At 46.6% G+C, this 24,070-nt stretch overlaps 1 protein-coding gene and 1 non-coding gene across 3 annotated transcripts in view; one reads left to right on the forward strand and one right to left on the reverse strand.

Annotated features, from left to right (window-relative positions):
* Positions 1–14,851: 14,851 nt before the first annotated feature.
* TRNAH-GUG (transfer RNA histidin (anticodon GUG)) lies at positions 14,852–14,925 on the reverse strand. Its single transcript has one exon. It is a non-coding gene; the product is annotated as a tRNA-His (tRNA).
* Positions 14,926–16,892: 1,967 nt separating this feature from the next.
* ARHGEF10 (Rho guanine nucleotide exchange factor 10) overlaps positions 16,893–24,070 on the forward strand; it is a 251,922-nt gene continuing 244,744 nt past the window's right edge. For both annotated transcript variants that reach the window (XM_068281340.1, XM_068281341.1), the window contains exon 1: positions 16,893–17,170. The gene's annotated coding sequence lies outside the window, so the exon portion shown is untranslated. The remainder of the gene's footprint in view (positions 17,171–24,070) is intronic.

Raw genomic sequence — 24,070 nt, forward strand, 5'->3', positions numbered from 1 at the left:
AAATATCACCTAGGAGAAAGTGAAATGCATATGGGCCATAGTGTTCAATGCCAGCACAGTCCTAATGAAGAGCTAATGCAGTCTTTGAAGGAGGGCCTCTTGGGTCTAGGACCCTGTACAATTATACACTGAGCGCTGCTATAGCTGCAGTTACCATTGCAGTCTATGCGGCCCCCAGATTACCAGGAGCAGGGAGGCACCCAAATTAGCCTTTTCGAGTTCTCGCTCATCTGCAACTAGCCAAACACCTCTCTGTAGGAAGACATGCTTAAACTGTACCTGGTGACTCCACAAGCTGGACTGTATGCCTGAAACTAATGGTGTGACATTTACCTGAAGAATTCCAGTGTGTTACAGGGTATCACCAACAGCATACTGCTCATTAGTGATCTGGGTATCAACTCTCTTGTCAAACAGATTTTTGAATACCTGACTTAAATTTGCAGTTTCTCTGTTGTCTTATCCTGTTTACACTAAGGCCTAGTACACACTTTCAATTATAATTATCCAGTCACTGACCAATTGTATCACCTCCATGTAGTATGAGGGACTACAGATATTAAATACTATGAGCAGAATGTATAGGTAAACCCTCATGCTACGTGGAGGTGGTAAAATGGTCAGTGATAGGCTAATCTTAACTGAAAGTGTGTACCAGGCTTAAAGGACTTACGAGGTGACATTTGTAAAAAAAAAAAAGTTCAGTACCTGTCTTTATTCTGTATGCACGGAGGACGCAATCCGCGCCCTCCGTTTACTTCCGCCGGGTCCCCCTGCTCTTTGCCAGATCCCCGGTCGGCTTCCGACCCCAACGCCCGGGTCGGGCTCTCATGCCACAGGTAAAATGGCCACCAGAGCTTGCCGTGGCTACGCAGTCCGCATAGACGAGAGTATGGCGGCGCAGCTCTAGGGTTCCTCCCGCCATGTCCTCTGTACAGGCTGTCTCCTGTGCGTGGATCCGGGGGAGGACCTAGAGCTGCGCAGCTGCACTTGCATCTATGCGGACTGTGTAGCCGCGGAAAGCTCAGGCGGCTATTTTACCTGTGGCATGAGAGCCCGACCCAGGCGGTGGAGTGGGAAGTCGATCGGGGATCTGGCAAAGAGCGGGGGACCTGGTGGAAGTAAAAGGATGGCGTCCTCCGTGCATACAGAATAAAGACAGGTACTGAAATTTTTTTTACAAATGTCACCTCTTATGTCCTTTAAGTTTTTTTTTTTTGCTGGCAAGCTTGAGATTACAAAAGCTTCCTTCAATATCTAGAAGTGATGTGCAGGTGACCCGAGTATTTCTAGGAAATCTTTTCTACAGATTGTCCACAAGATGGCAACATTCTAACACTAATCACGGAACTTAAAATGTGTGTTGATGGTCTAAGTGTTTATCCTTTGTATTGCAGCACTGGAATCCGTGGCAGACTTCATTAGCCTCCTTCTTTTACTGTTTCACACCTGGCAGCTGCTGTTTTACAGATCTCCAGCTATTTATAAAGCAGCAATGATGGACATGTTGACAGATCCTATGTTATTAATAAGATCAGTTCACACTTGTCATTTTTGCTACAGATTTATTCTCGACCTGCCTGATTTTTCCAGCCACCGCATACGCTGCAGTTTCCAATGGACACAATGAAAGTCTATGAGAATGGACAGTATCTGTTCCCCATAGGTTTTTTGACATATGTACGATCTAGCATTTCAATTCACTTCTACCTTCTGTCCCCTTCATCTGCCACATTTTCATCTCTCACCTGCTGCCTCCTTCTGTTACTTTCTATCTTCATCCGTCACCTTATTGCCAATGCTGATGACACGCGTACAACACTGATGAGAGCACCATCAAAATCATTATGAACTACTGAGGCTCCCTATTGTATTGAAAATAGAGCACTCGGAATCCTCCCTCCCCAAAGAGTATACTCATTTGTACACAACTTAGTGGGGGGAGTGTGAGGCCCTGATAGCCTCACATCAGTGGCTGGATAGTGTAATGGTTAAGGGCTCTGCCTCTGACGCAGGAGACCAGGGTTCAAATCTCGGCTCTGCCTGTTCAGTAAGCCAGCATGTATTCAGTAAGGAGTTTCTTGGGCAAGTCTCCCTAACACTGCTACTGCCTACTGAGTGCGCGCTAGTGGCTGCCTCGCAAGCGCTTTGAGTCCGACAGGAGAAAGACGCTATACAAATACTGCCATTATTATTATTATTATCATCCAGGGATACCAGGCCCCCACTATCAGATACTATACGGTATGCTCCAGCATCCACTTAGATCAGGTATGCTGGAAATTCCCAATGTCAGGTATGTCGGAGGAGGTGGCGGATCAAGAGAAATGATTCCTCTTGTGAGGAACGAAGGCGCGGATTTAGTAAGTGACAATTTTCTAAGTTGGAGGAAGGTTTTAATTTGCCCGACCTAGGGATTGGATAGGACAGACCAGCAGGCATTCTTACTATGATCTTGAAACAGAAACAACGCAGCCGTGGACCACAATTGAGTTGCTACACTCTAGACTTAACTCTTCCAGTACCTCTGAAACAAAATGCTATGTTCAGAGACATCGTTGCAGCATGGTGTGCATTGTGGAAAAATGTGGGCTGCCATGCATGGTATCAACATATCTGCTATTATGGGGCAACCCTGAGTTATGCAGAAAAAACTATTCTCTAGATAGGGTGACTTGGGTCTCAAGAAACTGGGTAATATGCTGAATATAAGGGAAGGGCTACGGAGATCATTCTGGGAGTAATAGAGAAATAGTTTCCACTTACCAGGAAGTGTCAAGTATTTTCTCTTATTTACAAATTAAATACATGGTTAGCTCTCACATCTGAGATATCAAAAAGTACCTTAGCAGCTAGGGTGACCCAAAACCACTAGGAAAGTATAGGGAACTAAAAGAGACCAAAAAGCCCTCCTAGTAAAAAGCAATGCTTAAGTAATGTGCCTTCTTAAAACAAGTTTTTAGGTGTGCAAGGGCCCTAATGGGTCATACAGTTAAAAATAGCACCGCAAAATTATGGCACATGGTGAAGCCGATAAATCTATGATGCACATAACAATATTTGAAGAGTTTAGAAATGTTTTTAAGGTGATTTATCATAATGCAAAAGACATACTGCTCATAACATTACAGTATTAGAGGCAGGCTCGGATTTACATCACAGGAGCCTAAAGGCACAGACGTCCTGTCACCTTAGACTTCCACCCTCCAGGAATCCACAAACCCCCACCGAACAGTACCGCAAGTGTGCCTTGCCCAGGGGTCACTTTTTCTTTACTTGTCATAGGTAGCTACAGGTGCCCCTTAGCATTAGGTAGCCAGAGGTACCCTCAGTATTAAGTAGCTAGAGGTGCCCCAGACAAAAGGGAGATCTCGTCAGTGGAATGACTAGAGCTGGGTGAGTAAACTCTCATTTACGCTATGCTCAGGACTCTGCATAGGAAAGGAGGGAGGCGCTGGGCAGTGGAGTGACCCACTCCTCTATCATCAGGCGCCTGTAGACACGTACCTACAGTGCCTTATGGTAAATCCAGCCCTGATTAGAGGAAATGTTCTTAAGATAAATAATAATTATTTTTCTGTGGTGATGATATTTTCTAGTACATCGCACCACTATGCCTGTTTATTATGGCACCGCTTACTTCTAAATAATGTAAAAGGTTGTAATGCCTGCATTAAGGCTATATTTATGGTGCATGGTCGCACTGCCACAATTACCCATTCGGTTGTCCGTCAATGTCTTGCTATTTCCTTGCACATTTGACTTTGCTAATAAATGTGCTGCACAGTTATTGTTGCAAATCTGCAATGTCGCTATTTAGCTCTTTTTCTCGCATAAAGAAACCAACTGTGAATGAGCGGCCGTTACATTGACTTAAATGGCTGTGCACAATCGGTACAGCAGAGTTACAAAATCTGATGAGATTGGACTTATATAGTGACAGAGTGGGCATTATACAGTGGCAAAAAAATAAAAATGGCAATGTTGGCAGTGCTGGAGGAAAGCGAGCTTTAAATATCAGCATAGTCCGGCCATTCGCCAATATTTAAGCCATCACGCAGTACAGTGCAGCCGTATGCCGCCATAATTTAAGCTTTGAAGCCGGTATTACAGCGTTTACCCCTGACTTAATTGGTGGCAGCATAATTATCCGGCAAAGCTGTGCCTTATTTTTATCTGCTTCACCTAAAGGGTGCATTCACTAAACTGCAGTAATCAGAATAATGCAGGTTAAGTGTTACATTCTACGCTTGCTGCTCTACAGTGTTTGGAATGGTAGAGGTATCTAAACAAACTGATATGGACACAGAGCTGGGACAAAGCTTGAAAAGAACAGTTGAATCTATTTAATTTTTTTTTTTTTTATATATTTAGAATGATTATAAAATATATCATACCTAATAAAAGCAAGTACCGTGCATGATTTTAACTGGACAACGCTAGTTGAAATCTATGCCCTGTTTTGATGCTGTTGTGGCTGCCTGATTTTAGCTCACCGACACAGCGCTTTGTCGCCACTCTCGTCGCTCCCACCGATCGTGTCAATCTCTGCCCGCCATAGCTCACTAGCTCTGCCATCTCTATGACGGTAGAGCCCTATGAGCCGGTCAGGAGCCGATTTAATTGGCTCCTGACCCTGTCTATCAATGTAAGCAACTCCCATTGGCTTACACATTGACATGGTCAGGAGCCAATGAAAGCGGCTCCTGACCGGCTCACAGGAACTCTGCCATCATAGAGACAGCAGAGTGGGTGGCCTGAGGTTCCCGGCGTGCGGTGGGTATGTGCGTCGATTCGTCGGTATGGTACCAGCAGACTATGATTCTTAAGGGGGCAGAGACCGCTGGTACTTAAGTGGTTAAGAACTAGACTGATTTTCAGAGACAGACCTTCCTAGAACACATATGGTATTTCTGAGCAAGAAGCATGATAGGTGATTAGCAATCCTGCCTTACAGGTGTACAGTCATAGGTTTTAATATTGGTCAGAACACTATCTGCATTGAGTTTGTATGTCCTACCTGTCTTTGCGTAGGTTCACCCTCGCATCTCAACAAACACTGGCAGGTTAACTGGCCTTACACTTTAGTAGGGATTTATGATTAGATGTTAGATTGTGAGTCCCTCTGTGGAACAGTTAGTGATACAGGTGACCAATGAGACACTAACTTTCCGAGATGATGTAAATTTTGCTGCAGTTGGCAATAGGATTGGAACCATCAACTGCAATTGACTGATCTAGTTCCAAACTGCAACCACATTTGTATCAACACCTGAAAATTAGCATGTCTTTTATCATCTTTAGTTACTGACAGGAATTGTTCAATGTACAGGCAGTTCCCGGGTTATGCACAACATAGGGACTGTAGGGTTGTTCTGAAGTTGAATTTGTATGTAAGTTGAAACGTGCATTTACCTACCACTGTGCTCCCTTGAGTGCCTTCTCTGTGCCTCCTGTGGCCCTTTTTTGTATCTCCTCTGTGCTCCTGTGCCCCGTTTTTGTACCTCTTTTGTGCTCCTGTTCCCCCTTTTTTGTACCTCTTTTGTGCGCCTGTGCCCCCTTTTTTGTACCTCCTCTATTCACCTGTGGCCTTTTTGTACCTCCTCTGTGCTCCTGTGCCCCCTTTATTGTGGCTCCTGTGCAGCCCCGTTTCTTGGTGTGGGCCAGGCGGCCGACTGCCCTGGGTACTGCGAGGGAGGGGGCGCAGTGATGGAAGTAATCAGGAAGTAGAGAGAGTATAAGCAGCTATGCAGATGGAGTAGACCAGCGGCAAGTGAGCGGCGTTTGGTGCGGGAAGGGAGGTGAGTTGCTCACTCGAGGCTTCCCTCTGCACTTAATCTGCCAAGAGGGGGGAGCACGGAGAGAGGCCCCGAGGAGATAGAGGGAGAAGTTGGGGTACCCTTCCAGCGGCTGATTCCCAGTGTGGCTGCGGCTCCACCCTTAAACACCTATATGGGAGAGGGGGCACCTATACCGAGCTAACTATACTGAAGGCACCAATACCGAGCTAATTTATACTAGCGGCACCTATACCTAGCTACCTATTCTGAAGGCACCTATACCTAGCTAACCTATACTGGTGGCACCTATGCCTAGCTAGCCTATACTGGGAGCACCTATAGATAGTTATCTATACTGGGGGCACCTACAGCTGGCCACGGATACTGGGGTACTTATGCCTGGCTTACCTATACTGTGGGCACCTATAGCTAGCTACCTATACTGGGGGACACCTACAGCTGGCTACATATACTTGGGGCACCCATACCTGACTACCTATACTGGGGGCGTAGTGTGGGTTGGGGGGGGCAATTTTTACACCCTCGTCCTGGGTGCAATTTAGCCTAGAAACTGCCCTGCTTCTGTGCCTTGTTTTGTGCCTCCCGTGTCACCTTTTGTACCTCCTCATTCACTATAAAAGCTCATTCATATAAGAGAGCCGAGCTTCGCCCACCATATTCTGAATGATTTTGTACATGATTTAACTCTTGATTCAAATGCTGCATGCCAATGTTTCTCTTCATCTTATGTGTTTCAGATTGCTAAGACTGCTAATTGTAGGAGGACTCCATGAAGTTCAATACTGGTAGTAATAGGATTCCAGAACTTCACAAGGACACATTGGAACTCTGCTATTCTGCCAGTGCGAAGAACAGACTGTAGAAAGCTGTCACTGAAATATGGCAGCACTGCAGCACCTTACCTAGACCAGCAGATAGCATAGGTGCACGCCTCTTAGCAAAAGCGTTAGATAATATTGATAAAGACTTCAGCTAAGGGAGATCACAGAAAACAATGTAATGCTGGGAATACACAATGAGTTTTTTCGGCGGATTTACTGGCCGATCGATTTTCCAACCGTTTTCCGATTGATTTTCAGATTGTTTCTTTGATCGATTTTGATTCACTTCTATGAGAAAATCGATCAGAAAAATGATCTAAATCATATTGGACCTGTTGGAAATTATCTATCGAGCCATCTATCTGCCAAAAAATTCATTGGCTATCATTCATAAAAGTGTGTTCGGTAAAAAAATCTGGGAGGGAAAATACTGCATTCGGTATTTTAGACCTTTGTGTGCTAATTCATAAAGATTTTCACAGCTGCCTTTGAAGTTTGGTAAATTACCGCAGCCCATTGAGCGGTACAGCAGAAGTGTGGCGCTATCTCTCTTTTGTTACAAGCTGTAATTACGGTTCCCTGCACTGACTTGCAGAGACTTCAGCTCCCTGCACAGATGAGTCACACAGACTTCGGCTCCCTGCACAGATGACTCACACAGACCTGGGTTCCCTGCACAGATGACTCACACAGACTTCGGCTCCCTGCACAGATGACTCACACAGACTTCAGCTCCCTGCACAGATGACTCACACAGACTTCGGCACCCTGCACAGACTCACACAGACTTCGGCTCCCTGCACAGACTCGTAGAGACTTCGGCTCCCAGCACAGCCTACTTTGCTCTTATTCGCATGTATATCGCCTCCTCCAAGAAAGCGGTATTCTCCGTCCCAATACCGCCTGCTCTAATCTTTATGAATTGACATTTAGTAACGTGTTGAGATAATCACCGCACAAGGCGGTAATTTCCCACACTGCTCGGTAATTTGAGCTTTTTATGTGGTAACAGCTTTTATGAATTTACAATTTGCTAAGTGCTCAGTAAAGTCAGCTGTTTTCAGCATTACCGCATGCGGTAATGCTTTATGATCACACTTGTTTTAAAAACGTTTCCGTGTTCCTATTTTTGGGCCCTGATCAAAAACGGGGACATGGATACCAATGTTAAAGAGGAGCTGTTAGGTATAGGGTCTCAGAGAGAAAAAACACATACATCAGTAGCTAAATATTGGCTCTACTTACATTACATATGCATTTCACTGTCCACGTTTGGATTTCACAGAATTTTTATATAGGATTTGCAGAGAATGATGCTTCTGACAGCTCATGGCAGGTTCCATGTTTGTCTGTCTCCTATGAAGCCAATTGTGATGTCATATCCTCCCTGCTTCCTGATGATTCCACTCACAAAAAAGATCCTAATGGACAACACTACTGTGCAGTGAATATTAATTAGCCATGTGGCTAGGAACAATAGCGGACTCATGCAGTATACTCTAACTGAACATGTGCCCTGTGATTTTTCAGTGCTGTGAGTTTAGGCTGCTGTTAGAAGTAGCTGTAACATGAGCCTGTAACTTCTCACTGTGAAAGCAGCCTTAGGGCGTGATAGGGAAATGAAGGCGATGACCCAAGGTAGTGCATTGGGGAGAAGCAGCCCAAGAATGCTTTGCAGTGTCTGTTATGCGTCCTGCCGGCCTCCTTACAAGCTTGGGAATAACCAGCCTTGCTGTTCAGCACACATCACAGTAAGAGAGATTTTTAACTCCAGTATTGGCTTTTTGGCTTCCTTCTAAACTGTTTAACACAGGAGAATAGAGGTTTAAATTAGCTTTTGCAGCCTGACAGTTACTCTTTAAAAATAGCAACAGTCTTCACTTATGTAACGATTGGTGTCAGCAAGAACAGATTTTCTGATTATTGGTGATCTGCAGTATCACCAATAATACAGATGTTATACCTGATTATGTGATGATCTGCAGAATCACCAATAATACAAGTATAGCAAGACACAGGACACACAGGTGTAAGATAGGGTTTGGTGCAACAGTAAATATTGATAGAGATACCCACTATCCCAGAGGGGCTGGTAGAAGGGGGTATCTCTAAGGAACACAGTAATCAGTACTCCAGCTGGTTGGAGACACAGAGGAATAGTGATAGTTTCACCCGAGGATCGGGTGATGCCTGGTGAGACAATGTAGAGTGATCACTCGAGGAGCGAGTGATTCAGACTGTACTGTAGTAGGTGATTCCCTGAGGGGCAGGAGATCTAGACAGTATGATATTAGCTAGTCACCTGAGGAGCAGGTGATTAAGACTATACTGCAGCTATCAACCTGAGGAGCAGGTGATTAAGACTGTACTGCAGCTATCAACCTAATGAGCAGGTGATTAAGACTGTACTGCAGCTATCAACATGGGGAGCAGGTGATTAAGACTGTACTGCAGCTATCAACCTGGGGAGCAGGTGATTAAGACTGTACTGCAGCTATCAACCTGAGGAGCAGGTGATTCAGACTATACTGCAGCTATCTACCTGAGGAGCAGGTGATAGCTAAACTGAGAGTCCCTCACCAGGACTAAGCTCCCTGGTGAGGGCAGAAGAGTCAGACAAGCAGGTTCGGTAACACACGGACAGATACGGTACAGAGACAGGAAGCTAAAGCAGAGTAGTAGTTCAGGCAGAGTCGGCAACTTAAATCAGATAGGCAAAGGTACCGAATCAGAGAGCAGAAGAATAGTCAAACTAGCAGAAGGTCATAACAAATAATACAATTCAATTCGTACTTTAAGCTATCAACAGAATCTGGCTAAGTGTGGATCCCCAGCTCCAGCTGGTTCTAGCACACTTTGGGATCTGACTAGGTCTGAGTGCTAACACGTAGCATATGCAACAGCAGACGCGGAACAACTGACAGTCATGTCCTATATATACTAAACGCGCTCCATAGCGCCGCCCTGATCACTTAGCCAAGCCAGAGCATAGCTGGAGTCAGCTGACCGAGTGATCAGCTGACTCCCCTTCTAGATGCATAAAGGTCCTTTCGCACGGCGCGCGCGCGCGCGTAGCCCTTAGTCTATGAGCGATAGAAAGACCAGGCAAAGCACCAGCATGTAACTGTGCGGCGGAAACCGCCGGCTGCGACGCGGAGATAGCCGCCATGCCTTTTGCTGTTGCGGCGGTATCTCCGCTATCCATTACAACTTACTTCTAAAACGGATCCGTGGGCGATCTGTGGGATCCAGATACAAAAACTGAACGGAGGGTCCCGACTTGTCGGACTTCACGAACGCGGATTGATCCCTGATACACGGAGGGGTAGGGCAAGGAAATGCAAACACGGATCTCTGTCTACACAGAGAACTTTGCACACAAAAATGGAGGGAGATTCATATTGCCTACTGCCTGCTCCTTCACCCTATAGGTGTCCCCCCCAGGTAACCTGAGGAAGTAGCAGCCAGGGAATTTTTCCCTTTTGGGGCTAATTGGACCATGCCTTGTAAGGGTTTTTTCGCCTTCCTCTGGATCAGGGCCGGATTTGTACTCTTTACCGCCCAAGGCCAATGTCACCAGCCACCCACTTCAGTATGGGTAACCTGATGACCCCTTCCCCTCCCCCTCCCCCTCCAGTATAGGTAGCCAGAAGACTCCCTTAATCCCTCTCTCCCCTCCCCCCTTTCAATACAGCTCACCTTCACACCGCAGCAGCCATCCGTGTCACTCATTTCTCCACTCATCTCCAGTGCAGAAGCTTCCTCTTACCCTCCGTCTCCAATGCTGCCCTATTCCATAGCCGCCAGCCACAATGCAAACGTGCACAGAGAGCAAGGTGGCTGCTTCACAGGCCGCTAGCAGCAGAGTACGGCGGTCAGACGCTTGTCTGATCTTCCTGCATTGCAGCGTTTGCAAGCTTGCAAATGCTGCAACAGTTTAATCTGCTGCTTTGGTGCCCTTGCTCCTGTGGTGCCCTAGGCCATGGCCTAGGAGGCCTGGGCCTAAATCCGGCCCTGGCAACAGGGATATGTGAGGGAGCAGGCTGGAGTTGTACTTTGAACTGGTTGGAACTCGATGGACGTATGTCTTTTTTCAACCAAAATAATGTAACTATGTAAGGACGGGGGCTATGGGCACAGCAGCGGGGAGGGGGGTTGGTCCCCCCCTCCCTCACCTGGGTCCCCCCATCTCCGGTCCCCCTCCAGCTATGTGCGGCAAAAGTAAAATAAGCAATCGAGCGGGGAAGCACCTTACTTCCTCTGCTTGCCGTGATTTCCTGCAATGCCGCCCTCTAGTGGGCGGCATTGCAGGAAGTCACTCATCAAGCAGAGGAGGTAATTGCTTCCCTGCTCACTCGCTTATTTTACTTTTGCCACACATAGCTGGAGGGGATCCTGTCCTGGCTGCTTCCACCCTCAGCCATCCTTTTTTTTTGGGGGGGGGGGGGCGCAAACGGATCAAAAACGTATGCTGCAAAATGGCAGCACGGATCCGATTGCGTCCCGGTTTCTGAAAATGGGAGCCCGGACCATGGATTGCGTTCTGCAACCGGGTCTCTAGTGTGGACCGACCCTAAAAGCTGTTTTGTGTTGTTGTGATGTTACTTTAATATGGCCAGACTGGGCCCATGGTCAGAGCACTGAAGCTCCCTCTGGCTGTACACGGTAAATTAATGTATAAAGTTCTGCAGTATTATGAACCTTGAAAAAATGTTCAGTTGCTGCAATGATACAACCTTTTGTAAACTGATAATTTTTTTGAGCATGCAGTATATTGAGAAAACATGGGAAGAAGCTAAGATTTCATTACATTCAGGTACAGACTGTGATTTAATCTTTGGCTTGTTCCCATATAGATCTTCTGAAAAGGAGCATGTTGCGGCAAGTGAGTAGTGTTGTCATAAACTGACTGAAGCCTGAAGCAGTTTACTGCTAGTATTCTAGAACTGCTGAAATACATATACACAATGGAAGATAACACACATATCCACGGAAAATCTAATGCAAATGTATACAGTAATTTTTCAGTTTAACTTTTGCTTACAGCAATGGAGTTGTGTATCTGTGCTGTAATTGTAGTTGCTGTATAATTACTGTTTAAAAGTACATTACAGTCAAAATTGAAAGTTAACATGCATCTGATGGAAAAAGATTGCAAAAGGAGCCATTCCTAAATTCCTTTTTAAAATGTTACTTTCCTGTTTTATTGATTACTGCCTAGTACAGTCTGATGGTGATTTACTAAGCCACAGGTGTCACACACACACGCAAGGCCCGCGGACCGAATGCGTCCCTCCTTGCCACTTTATCTGGTCCCGAGAACTTCATATGTGCATCATTGTAAGCAGTAAAAATATGCCGGCACACTTCCTCCCCAAAGGAGCACACCAGTGACAATGCTTCTGGTTGAAACATTGTCAGTTAGAGCCGGGGGGCAGCGACAACCCACGGGACCCCTCACAGAAATCAGCATGGGACCCCCTCCAGGGATCCTATCCCCCATGTGGCTGGTAAAACACACAAATCTACACCCACCCACCCCCCCAACCCCATTTCCCCACATAGCAGGGTAGTGCAGCAGAGCGGCGTAATATTTACCTGTTCCAGTGCTGCGTTGTGCCTCTTCTGTTCCTCTCAGCAGCTGCACGCTCTGTGCTTCCATGCCTCCAGCTTCTGATCATGTGACATGCATTCATAGCCAAAGGTATGCAGCATGGAGAATGTTGCTGTCAGGAAGATCAGAGAAGACCAAAGCAGCAGCATAGCAGGTAAATATTAAACTGCTCCACTGCGCTACTCTGCAGAAGGAGGGGAAGCGGGCTCGCTACAGTTGCTATAGTTAAAGGAATACTATCAATACCCAAGTGTTCTAAAATGACAATGTACAAATAATGTCTAAGTAGCTGTGTAAACATTTTCCTACTTTTCATGTTAAATGTCAGAGGCAAAAGCTGTAATTTATTGAGGGTAGGATTTAGCTATATTGGGACAAATCAATTGCAGAAGGGGTGTCTGCTTCAATGCACAGCCAGAGTTGCATATCAGACTACAGAAAGCAAATATCAAACATATCAAAATCTGAAAGCAAAAACAGTATGAAAAGCTATGACAATTAGTTACATTTCCTCTGCTTTCTTCAGACACTTCAGTCAGAAACACAGGACACAGGAGCTGCAGCTTTCTCTCTGTCACACTCAGAGTTACACATAGTTAACTGATCAAGTGTGAGGGGAATTTCCCCTCTCCTCATGGCTCAGTCAGCCGTCAGTTTTGGCGTCAGTAAAGCTTGAAAGTATTTTGATAACAGTAAACAAAGAAGTTGCTACTAAAATGTATACACCAGTACTTAGCAGCACTTCCCAAACAATTCCTGTGTCAATTGAAAAAAATATGTGAATCAATAGTATTCCTTTAAACCACTTCGTATGAGACTGTTTAGTAAATATTGAATCTTACAATTTGGCCTGCAACTTGGTCTGTGTTTTAGATTTTCATCCCTAATGTGATTGAGATTGAAACCCCTGTACTAAGCCAAGTGATTGCACATTGCAATCACTCAGCTTACCACTGCCACAACAATCTAAGCTGTAGGAGAGCAGCAACAGTAACTGCAAGCTTGCTGTAACGGCCACGTGTGACTTCAATGAAATGCCCCACCCCCAAACTTTCATTACCCCTTGCTCCCCATGCAGGTTAAGCCCACAAGTGTGGGTTCCACCGCCTAAGCAATACTGGCCCACGTGGATCATCAGGGGTTCTCTGCAAAAGGGAGCCAGCAACGCCCCACATCCCAGCCTGGCAAAGCAAGTCATCCAATGTTATGGGAAATGGGGCTCATCTACACCTCTAGTGCCCAGGCAGAGGTGAGGGGAAGAGGGAATTTACAGTGAAATTCCCTCTAACCCCCCTCCCCCTCCAATGGGTAGAAGGGGACATAAGTGAAAATCTTCCGTAAAATGCTTTTAGCAAGTTTGTAAATCTTTGTTACCAATTGGTGGGTAGTTTTTAGTAGGGGTAAAGATGAGGAAGACGAGGAAAAAAGGGACACCCCTAGCGAGAGCTCCGTGAAGCTGCCCCCCCCCCCCAACCCCTACACACACACACACACACACACACACACACGATCAGACCAAATAAAAATTCCATCATGTTTTATCTTTTATAGTTTTTGAGATATTCATATTTTTATAAAGGTCAAAAGTTCACTCAGCCCCCCTAAAACATTGCAAAGGCTGAGTGAACATTTGACCTTTATAAAACCATGAATATCTCAAAAACTATAAAAGATAGAAAGATGATTTTTGCAGCACAAATGAGCCCACTCACAGCACTACACACCCATACCAGTTTCATGTCCGTAGGTTGTTGTATGGGGGCTGGGTGATGGTATTGTTTTAGAAATAAAAAGTGCTTTTATCTTAAAGGAGAGGTCCAAGGTAAATGAAAAATCAAAATCCACTTACCTGGGGCTTCCTCCAGTCCCTGGCAGCCATCCTGTGCCCTCGTTGCAGCTCCGCTCACTGCTGGTGTCCTCCGCTGAAGAAGCCGACCTCGCCAGTTCAATTCCGGGTCGGCTTCATGTGCGCTCCACGGCGCAGGTAACGTGGTGTAGACGAATTCATCAGGTCTGTACTGCGCAGGCGCAGAACTACTGCGCCTGCGCAGTACAGACCTGATGAATTCGGCTACACCACGTGACCTGCACCGTGGAGCGCACATGAAGCCAACCTGGTGAGGTCGGCTTCTTCAGCGGACGACACTGGCCAGCTGCCAGGGGCTGGAGGAAGCCCCAGGTAAGTGGATTTTGATTTTTCATTTACCTTGGATGTATCCTTTAAGATAAAAGCATAAAACGGGCTCTAAGTCTGTGTCGGAAGGAGGCCCTCTCCTCCCTCCCCTGTGACCGCCGCCACCGCCGCACAGTCAGCGCGCATGCGCGTGCTCCCGCCGCACGTGCACCCACACCAGGGATGCTCATCCGGATTCCGGATATCCAGGTAACTCGGATATCCGAACTTTTTTTACGCATTCTGTATCAGATTCGGATTCTTTAAAAAATCCGGATAGCTATCTGCGGATATTTGGACGCATGACATGTATATCCGCGGATATTGCAGATATCCGTCCAAAACCAATTACACAGATAAAAACCCTCCACCCTCCTCCAGTTGCTGCTAAATGGCTATCTGGGGTTCTCTTCGGACAACTGTTGAACACAAAAGGCAAGGCCGTCCCTGGGTGGGTTTGAACCACCAACCTTTCGGTTCACAGCCAAATGCACTAACCAATTGTGCCACAGAGACTGTGCACTCAGTTGCTGCTAAATAATTTTATGGGGATGTATGTGTGTCTTTTGGAGGGAGGAAGTAAGTCTGCTCCAAGAAGTTTAACACCACTTTTTCCTACAGCAAAGCATTCACAGTGTGGCAGTACAGTGGTGAGCATAGCTGCCTTCTAAGCAATTGACCTGGGTTCGATTCCTGGCCAATGTATGTGAGCTTGCTTTTGACATCCTACAAATCCCTAGAAGACAAGATCCATGAACGAAGAGGCGGGAGGAGGGTGGAGGTGTTTTTCACCTCCTAAAACGTTTTGGAAGCATTTTAAAGGGCACTTCCGGTTTTTCTATACAGACATCCGAATAGGTCGGATATCCGCGGATAATGCGTTCGGATATCCGCGTGAACATGGATATCTAAAAGGTCAGATTCGGATATCCGAACCGGATCTGGATATCCGGATCCGGATCAATTCGGATTTTAAAAAGTACTATCCGACCACCCCTGGCCCACACACCCGCCCGACCCCCAGGCCCGTTCTGCTCCCTGTGTCAAGGCTGTCCATGCGGCACATGCGCAGCAGCGCAAAGCACAGACACACACACACACAGGGACGGAGAGACACGGGGATTATTATATAGGATGAAAGTAGCACAGATCTTATTTCTTGCAGCACAAATGGGCACAAACGTAGCACTAACCAATCATGATAGAATTCTAGTTGTGCTGTTTGCAAAGGGGGGGGGGGGGGGGGGGGCAGCTTCACAGAGCTCCTAGAGCGAAGCATCCCTTCAAAGTAAATATTTTCACTTTAGTAATTCTGTCTATTTTTTATATTAGAGACAGGGATTCAACTCTTTTGTTACTGGTCTGAATTGTGTTAGAACCTGGGCTGCTGTCATGTTGCTGAGCAGATTTCAGCTATGAGCATCGGTATGGTATTTGCAAGAACATCAAACAGTGTATAGACAGCATTTTCTTATTGGCACACCTTTGCATTGTGCAGAATTGACTTCCAGCAAGTCACTGTAGCATGCATTTCTGACAGCAATGCATGTGCCATGCGGCCGCCGGAGGGATATGTAAAGAGCGCACTTCCTCTTGCGCAGACTACCCGCGACTGGAGGAAGTTACGGGACCCGGTACCGCAGCTGTAGCCAGCAGAGGATGGCGGTGGGGGAGCGATCTGTGCTCATGAGGCTGGAGAAAGCCCCAGGTATGTATAAAACTTTTATTGCTCTGGTGTGAACTAACCCATACAAACATATTAGCCAAGCGCTTTTTGAAACGCTGGTGCTTTAAAGTAAATAGGCAAATTTAAAAAACAAAAACAGATTTACTTACCTGTGGCTTCCTCCAGCCCCTGGAAGCTTATGTGTCCCTCACCACAGCTCCACTCTCAGCAGTTCGCCCGGGTCCCCTTCGTAGCAGCAGGCGACCTGTTGAGGTCGGCAGCTTCTGTGCATGCACAGGCATCCAGTAGCGCCGCTTGTGTTCACATTCCCCTTCTTGGGAGCATTCAATGGGAGCGCTTGCGCAGTAGCCATCGACTTTGTTGGGTCGGCAGCTGCTATGGAGGGGACCCTGGGTGACAAGCAGAGAGTGAAGCTGCAGCGAGGGACACATAAGCCTCCCAGGGCTGGTGGAAGCCCCAGATAAGTAAATCTGTATTTTTTTATTTATTTGCCTGATATTTCCTTTAAAGCACTCAAAAGCGCTATTGGTGTGAACCAGCCCTCAGTGTTAACATAAAACAATAATATGAAGGCAAAACATTGTCCTGCTGTGAGAGCACTTTCACTTGCTGCTGAGCTTGAGCAGCTAAAGCAAACACTCTTCATCCTTTCCAGGGATAGTGATAGAAAGGGGCAGAGCAAGCTTTGACAGCTGCTGCCGAGGAAGAAGCCATTGGGCAGGTCAGGTGACCTCACAGGAATGCTGGATGGGAATTACAAGTGTGTGCTGGGAGGAGGGAATGAGAGAGGCACAGTCTCCAAAAATCCTCCTGTTCTCCACTGTGAAGCCCCACTAACAGGCAGGCGACCCCTCCAATGACGAGAGAGATCTCCAGCAAGTCAGCCAATCAACTACTTCTGTGCGCCCGGGAGGCTTTGTTCAACCCTGTTTGAAGAAAAAGAAAAATCAGCAGGAATGAGAAGAAAACTTGGGCAATTGTTGCCAGTTTAGCGCGATGATTGTACAGGGTGGGATAGCGGACGGGACTGAATGGCTCCATCTGGACATCGCTGTGCTGCTGTAGCTGGGAATGGTGAGTGGCTGCAAGGACGCCGAGAAGCTGAGCATAGTGACGTGTCTATAGTGCAGAGTTTCTGCTACTGCCATTATACTTCTTCTGTTCTATACTTTGTTACATATCTTATGCACTGCACTTCAAGAACATTGCTTTTGTGTAGCTGTGCACTGTGATTTTTGCTATATGCTGTAGCTTTCTATGCCAGGAATGAAAAGTGTACAATAGGAGAGGTTGGATCTGTCTGCACACAGATCTGCTGCTTGTGACCCCCTTCCAGAATATGCCGCTCTGTTTGCACTAAGGCCCCTTTTACACTTAAGGGACACATACATTGGTCAATTTCAGCCATCGATCGACCGGAAATTGATTCTATTGAATCAGCCGATCGATTGATTTGTGGCTGATTTCAATTGATTTAGAGCGAGTTGATCTATCTGGATGGAAAATCTAGGTCGATCTGTCTGCTGCTGGCAGCAGATCAATGGTCCATAGAGTTGCATTCGATCTAATGGTCCAATAATGCATTTAGATCTATTTCCAATAGATTTCATTCTGAAATCTATTGAAAATCTGTTCCTAGTGTGTGGCACACATCAGATTCCTGGCAGATTCAACTTGACAGGCATCTGACAGAAATCTATCTGATGGTTGAATGCTGCAAATCTATAAGGCCTCATTCACACCTAAAATCGAAAGCGCAAGTATTTTGCGTTTTTGTGCACCCCACTGCGCGCTGCGTTTCTGGTAAAAAGCACTTTTCCAGAGCGGTTTTGTAATTAACTCTCTGACGCAAGTCAGGAAGTGAACTCTTCAACCTGGAAAAGAATACAATGTATTCTCAAACGTGAACGCAATCGCTGCATAAATCGGTTTTGTGAGCGTTTATCGCTCATCCTATACCTTCCATTATAGTAAAAGCGCCCCAAAAAATGGTACAGGCACTGCTTTGCTGAACGCACAGCGCACGAACCACGCTGATATGAACCTTCTCATAGAGATTCATTAAACCAGCGTTTTGTGGGCGATTTTAAAAATTGCCTACATTTGAAAAAAGGCTGAACATGCCCCTAGTGTGAATGAGCCCTAAATGTATGGCCACCTGTCAATTGGTGTATGGCAGAATTGGGATTGCAATGGTAAAAAAAATTAAATCGCCGATTTTTAAAAAATCACATAGCGGCACATTTGCTATGTGATTTTTCCTGGCGCTCAAGCACATGAAAAATGCAGCAGGATGGCTATTGCCATCAGGAAACAAACACATCACAAACGTATCCCACTAATGAAAACATTCACTGCGGATTCGAATTGCAAAATACTACTACAACTGGAAAAGGGCCTGGTCTAGTTCTGGGGACCCAGCAGAAAATCTCATCCGGAAAAGTTCACCAATCGCAGCACCCTCTATGCTGTGATTGGGCAACTAGTGTGGGTGTAGTTTACTACAACCTATCTAAAACCCAGCCGTTTGGGAGGGCGCTGTCCACCCAATCAGGTTAGTAGAATTTCCTTATGAGGTTTCCTGCTGATCCCTAAACTAGACTAGTGCTGTTATGCTGCAACAAGTTGCCAGAGAGTAATCAGATGTGATAAATAAAGAGGTTTATTTACAAAATAAAAATGTGTGTTTCCGTGCTTTAGTAGGCATTTGGGCCCTAGTCTACCTTAGGTGACCCAGCGGGAAACCTCATAGGGAGCAGTTTTCCCATCACAGCACCCTCTGCAACTTGAAAAGTTGTAATTGGCAAAATAGTGTGGGCGTACCTATATCATGGGAATTCTAAAAGTTTGAGAGGGTGCTGGCCACCCAATCATGTTAGCAGAACCTCCCCATGAGGTGCTCCACTGGGTCAGCTCAAGTAGACTAGCAATAATTTATAAAAGAGGTATGCGCTCACAGCTATAATGATATCAGCATAAACCAGTTTGCCTCCTCTTATACACAATTACATTCAATTCTCAAGAGGCAGTGCTCACAGTTTGCATGTACTATCCACTTCAATCCAGTCCATAAAACATCTAGTTTATTATATCCTAAAAAATGCCATTTGCACTCTCCGCATAGACAGTTTTTCAACAGCCAGTGTGAACCAGTCCTCTCAATTCCACTTGCACCACTATTCCAACAAACAGCAATCCTGGGGGAGGGAGGTGACTATTGAACTACGTAAGGAAAAGGAAGGATTGCTGTTTGTTGGAATAGTGCTGCAAGTGGAATTATACAATACAATAAGGCCTGTTTTCCACGGACTGTTGATAGGCAGTGAAATGCCTCTCAAACTCTCACAGCTGCACACTGCTGCCTAATCACTGCTTGCTGAGCACACAGTTCAACAGTCCGTGAAAAAGAGGCCTAACATTTGTAAAGCGCTTTTTTCCCATAGGACTCAAAGCGCATAGTTGTGTCTCAGATCTATACAGGGTTGCAGGCAGGACTGTGTTACAGAGGAGATAGTCAGGTGTTCATGAATGCCAGACTGAAGAGGTGGTTTTTCAGTTTAGACTTAAGGTGGGTACACACGTCAGATAAAAGTCTTTGGAAAATGAAAGATCACAGACCAATTTTACCCCCTTTCATGTAGTATGAGAGCCATACCTACACAGTCTATTCTATGGAGCTGAACTCCCCATCAGATAAAAATCTTTGCAAGATGCTGCACACAAAGATGCTGTACACATGCAACAGATCAGTATCTGCAAAAGATCTGTTCCTGCAAAAGATCCGTTCCTGCAAACCGCCTTCATAGTCTATGAGATCTGCAGATCTCATACACACCTTGTTTAACGGACAATTATCTGTAGACCAGATCCACCAGGTTGGATCTTCAGATCGGCAGATAATTGTCTGATCTGCAGACAAATGTCCATTAAACAAGGTGTGTATGATGATCTGCAGATCTCATAGACTATGAGGCCTGGTGCACACCAAAAACCGCTAGCAGATCCGCAAAATGCTAGCAGATTTTGAAACGCTTTTTCTTATTTTTCTGCAGCGTTTCAGCTAGCGTTTTGCGGTTTTGTGTAGCGGTTTTGGTGTAGTAGATTTCATGTATTGTTACAGTAAAGCTGTTACTGAACAGCTACTGTAACAAAAAACGCCTGGCAAACCGCTCTGAAGTGCCGTTTTTCAGAGCGGTTTGCGGTTTTCCTATACTTAACATTGAGGCAGAAACGCATCCGCAATCCAAAATCTGCAGCAGCCCGGGAGTATGCGTTTCTGCAAAACGCCTCCCGCTCTGGTGTGCACCAGCCCATTGAAATACATTACCCTAGCGGATCCGCACCCACAAGCAGATCACAAACCGCAGCGGAAACGCTCCGGTGTGCACTAGGCCTGAATGCACTTTGCAGGAATGGATCTTTTGCAGGGATTGATCTTTTGCAGACACTGATCTGTTGAATGTGTACAGCATCTTTGTGTACATCATCTTGCAAAGATTTTTATCTGATGGGGAGTTCAGCTCCATAGAATAGACTGTGTAGAGTATGGCTCTCATACTACATGAAAGGGGGTAAAATTGGTCTGTGATCTTTCATTTTCCAAAGACTTTTATCTGACGTGTGTACGCACCTTTAAATGCTTCCAGAAATGGAGCTGTCCTGATTTGGTGTGGCAGGGAGTTCCAAAGTGTAGGGGCAGCATGACAAAAGGCTCTGTCTCCAAAGGTTTTGAGGGGGACTCTGGGGGTGACCAAGATGTTACGACCTTTTGAGCTAAGATTGTGGGGGGTGTGATGCAGTTGCAACAAGTCCTTCAGGTATCCAGGGCCCAGATTGTGCAAATTGAGAGGTGCTGGTTCACACTGGCTGTTGCTAAACTGTCTATGCGGAGGGTGCAATTGGCATTTTTTAGGATATAATATACTAGATGTTTTATGGACTGGACTGAAGTGGATAGTATTTGCAAACTGTGAGCGCTACCTCTTGAGAATTGAATTCAAGTAGACTAGCACTAACGTGTAACAGCATTGCATGCAGGCTTGAACCTACTAGAGCCCTTTTTTGAGCATTTAGAGAGCGTTTAAATCGCTAGCGATTTCCCTATGCCAGTGCAAATAAATGTAACAAATTCCACAGTAACGATTGCGATAAGCAAAATAGCAAACCCAAGACATGCAGCATTTTGGGAGCGTTTCAATGTAAAGTATTGAAGCACTGGCAAATAGAGTTGGGCCGAACGGTTCGCCTGCGAACGGTTCCATGCGAACTTCAGTGGTTCGCGTTCGCGTCCCGCAGGCGAACCTTTGCGGAAGTTCGGTTCGCCCCATAATGCACATGGAGGGTCAACTTTGACCCTCTACATCACAGTCAGCAGGCCCAGTGTAGCCAATTAGGCTACACTAGCCCCTGGAGCCCCACCCCCCTTATATAAGGCAGGCAGCGGCGGCCATTACGGCCACTCGTGTGCCTGCATTAGTCAGAGTAGGGCGAGCTGCTGCAGACTGTCTCTCAGGGAAAGATTAGTTAGGCTTAGCTTGTTCCTGTCTGGCTGCATACCTGTTCTGTGAACCCACCACTGCATACCTGTGCTGTGAACCCACCACTGCATACCTGTGCTGTGAACCCACCACTGCATACCTGTTCTGTTCAGTGGACCCGCCACTGTATACCTGTTCATTGAACCCACCACTGCATACCTGTGCTGTGAACCCACCACTGCATACCTGTGCTGTGAACCCACCACTGCATACCTGTGCTGTGAACCCACCACTGCATACCTGTGCTGTGAACCCACCACTGCATACCTGTGCTGTGAACCCACCACTGCATACCTGTTCTGTTCAGTGGACCCGCCACTGCATACCTGTTCTGTTTAGTGAACCGCCACTGTATACCTGTTCTGTTTAGTGAACCCGCCACTGCATACCTGTTCTGTTCAGTGGACCCGCCACTGCATACCTGTTCTGTTTAGTGAACCCGCCACTGCATACCTGTTCTGTTCAGTGGACCCGCCACTGCATACCTGTTCTGTTTAGTGAACCGCCACTGTATACCTGTTCTGTTTAGTGAACCCGCCACTGCATACCTGTTCTGTTCAGTGAACCCACCGCATCAGTGCGCATACCTGTGCAGTTAAGTGAACCCGCCACTGCATACCTGTTCTGTTCAGTGGACCCGCCACTGCATACCTGTTCTGTTTAGTGAACCCGCCACTGCATACCTGTTCTGTTCAGTGAACCCACCGCATCAGTGCGCATACCTGTGCAGTTAAGTGAACCCGCCACTGCATACCTGTTCTGTTCATTGGACCCGCCACTGCATACCTGTTCTGTTTAGTGAACCGCCACTGTATACCTGTTCTGTTTAGTGAACCCGCCACTGCATACCTGTTCTGTTCAGTGAACCCACCGCATCAGTGCGCATACCTGTGCAGTTAAGTGAACCCGCCACTGCATACCTGTTCTGTTCAGTGGACCCGCCACTGCATACCTGTTCTGTTTAGTGAACCGCCACTGTATACCTGTTCTGTTCAGTGGACCCGCCACTGCATACCTGTTCTGTGAACCCGCCACTGTATACCTGTTCTGTTCAGTGAACCCACCGCATCAGTGCGCATACCTGTGCAGTTAAGTGAACCCGCCACTGCATACCTGTTCTGTTCAGTGGACCCGCCACTGCATACCTGTTCTGTTTAGTGAACCCGCCACTGCATACCTGTTCTGTTCAGTGAACCCACCGCATCAGTGCGCATACCTGTGCAGTTAAGTGAACCCGCCACTGCATACCTGTTCTGTTCAGTGGACCCGCCACTGCATACCTGTTCTGTTTAGTGAACCGCCACTGTATACCTGTTCTGTTTAGTGAACCCGCCACTGCATACCTGTTCTGTTCAGTGGACCCGCCACTGCATACCTGTTCTGTTCAGTGAACCCACCGCATCAGTGCGCATACCTGTGCAGTTAAGTGAACCCACTTACCTACGTGAGTGCACGCAGTGTGATATACCACTCCGTGCATACCCGATATGGACAAAACAGGTAGAGGAAGAGGTAGTGGCAGAGCCAGAGGAAGGCCACCCGGCAGGTCTGCGCGGGGTCGTGTAAATGTAATTTCGTGTGGACCTGGCCCACAGTACAGTGCTCGGAAGAAGGCACGTCCCATCACCTCCCAAGATTGTCAGGACGTGGTTGAGTATTTAGCGACACATAACACCTCATCTTGCTCAGCCACCAGTGCTACTACTAGCACCACTTCCGCTGCATTTGACACTTCGCAAGAATTATTTAGTGGTGAAATCACTGATGCACAGCCATTGTTGTTACAGCCAGATGAATTTTCACCAGCTCATATGTCTGAGTTACGCGGCAACATTATGGATGTAACGTGTAAGGAGGATGAAGGACCTACTGATGTTGGTGCATGTTTGGATTTGTCTGAGGCAAGCGAAGCTGGGCAGGATGATTACGATGATGACGATGATAGGGATCCTCTGTATGTACCCAATAGAGGAGATGAAGAGGGGGACAGTTCAGAGGGGGAGTCAGAGAGTAGGAGGAGGAGAGAAGTTGCTGAAAGAAGCTGGGGCAGCTCTTCGTCAGAAACAGCTGGTGGCAGTGTCCGGCACCATGTATTGCCACCTATGTACAGCCAGCCAACTTGCCCTTCAGCATCAGCTGCTGAGGTCCCCATAGTGCCCACATCCCAGGGTGGCTCAGCGGTGTAGAAATTTTTTAATGTGTGTGCCTCAGATCGGACCAAAGCCATCTGTTCGCTCTGCCAACAAAAATTGAGCCGTGGAAAGGCCAACACTCACGTAGGGACAAGTGCCTTACGAAGGCACCTGGAGAAAAGGCACAAACAGCAATGGGATGGCCACCTGAGCAAAAGCAGCAGCAGCACACAAAAGCAAAGCCACCCTCCTTCTCCTCTTCCTCCTCCATCAGGTGCATTATCTGCTTCTGCCGCTTTCTCCCT

The sequence above is a fragment of the Hyperolius riggenbachi genome, chromosome 4 (assembly GCF_040937935.1).
Source record: "Hyperolius riggenbachi isolate aHypRig1 chromosome 4, aHypRig1.pri, whole genome shotgun sequence".
In the NCBI taxonomy this organism is placed as follows: domain Eukaryota; kingdom Metazoa; phylum Chordata; class Amphibia; order Anura; family Hyperoliidae; genus Hyperolius; species Hyperolius riggenbachi.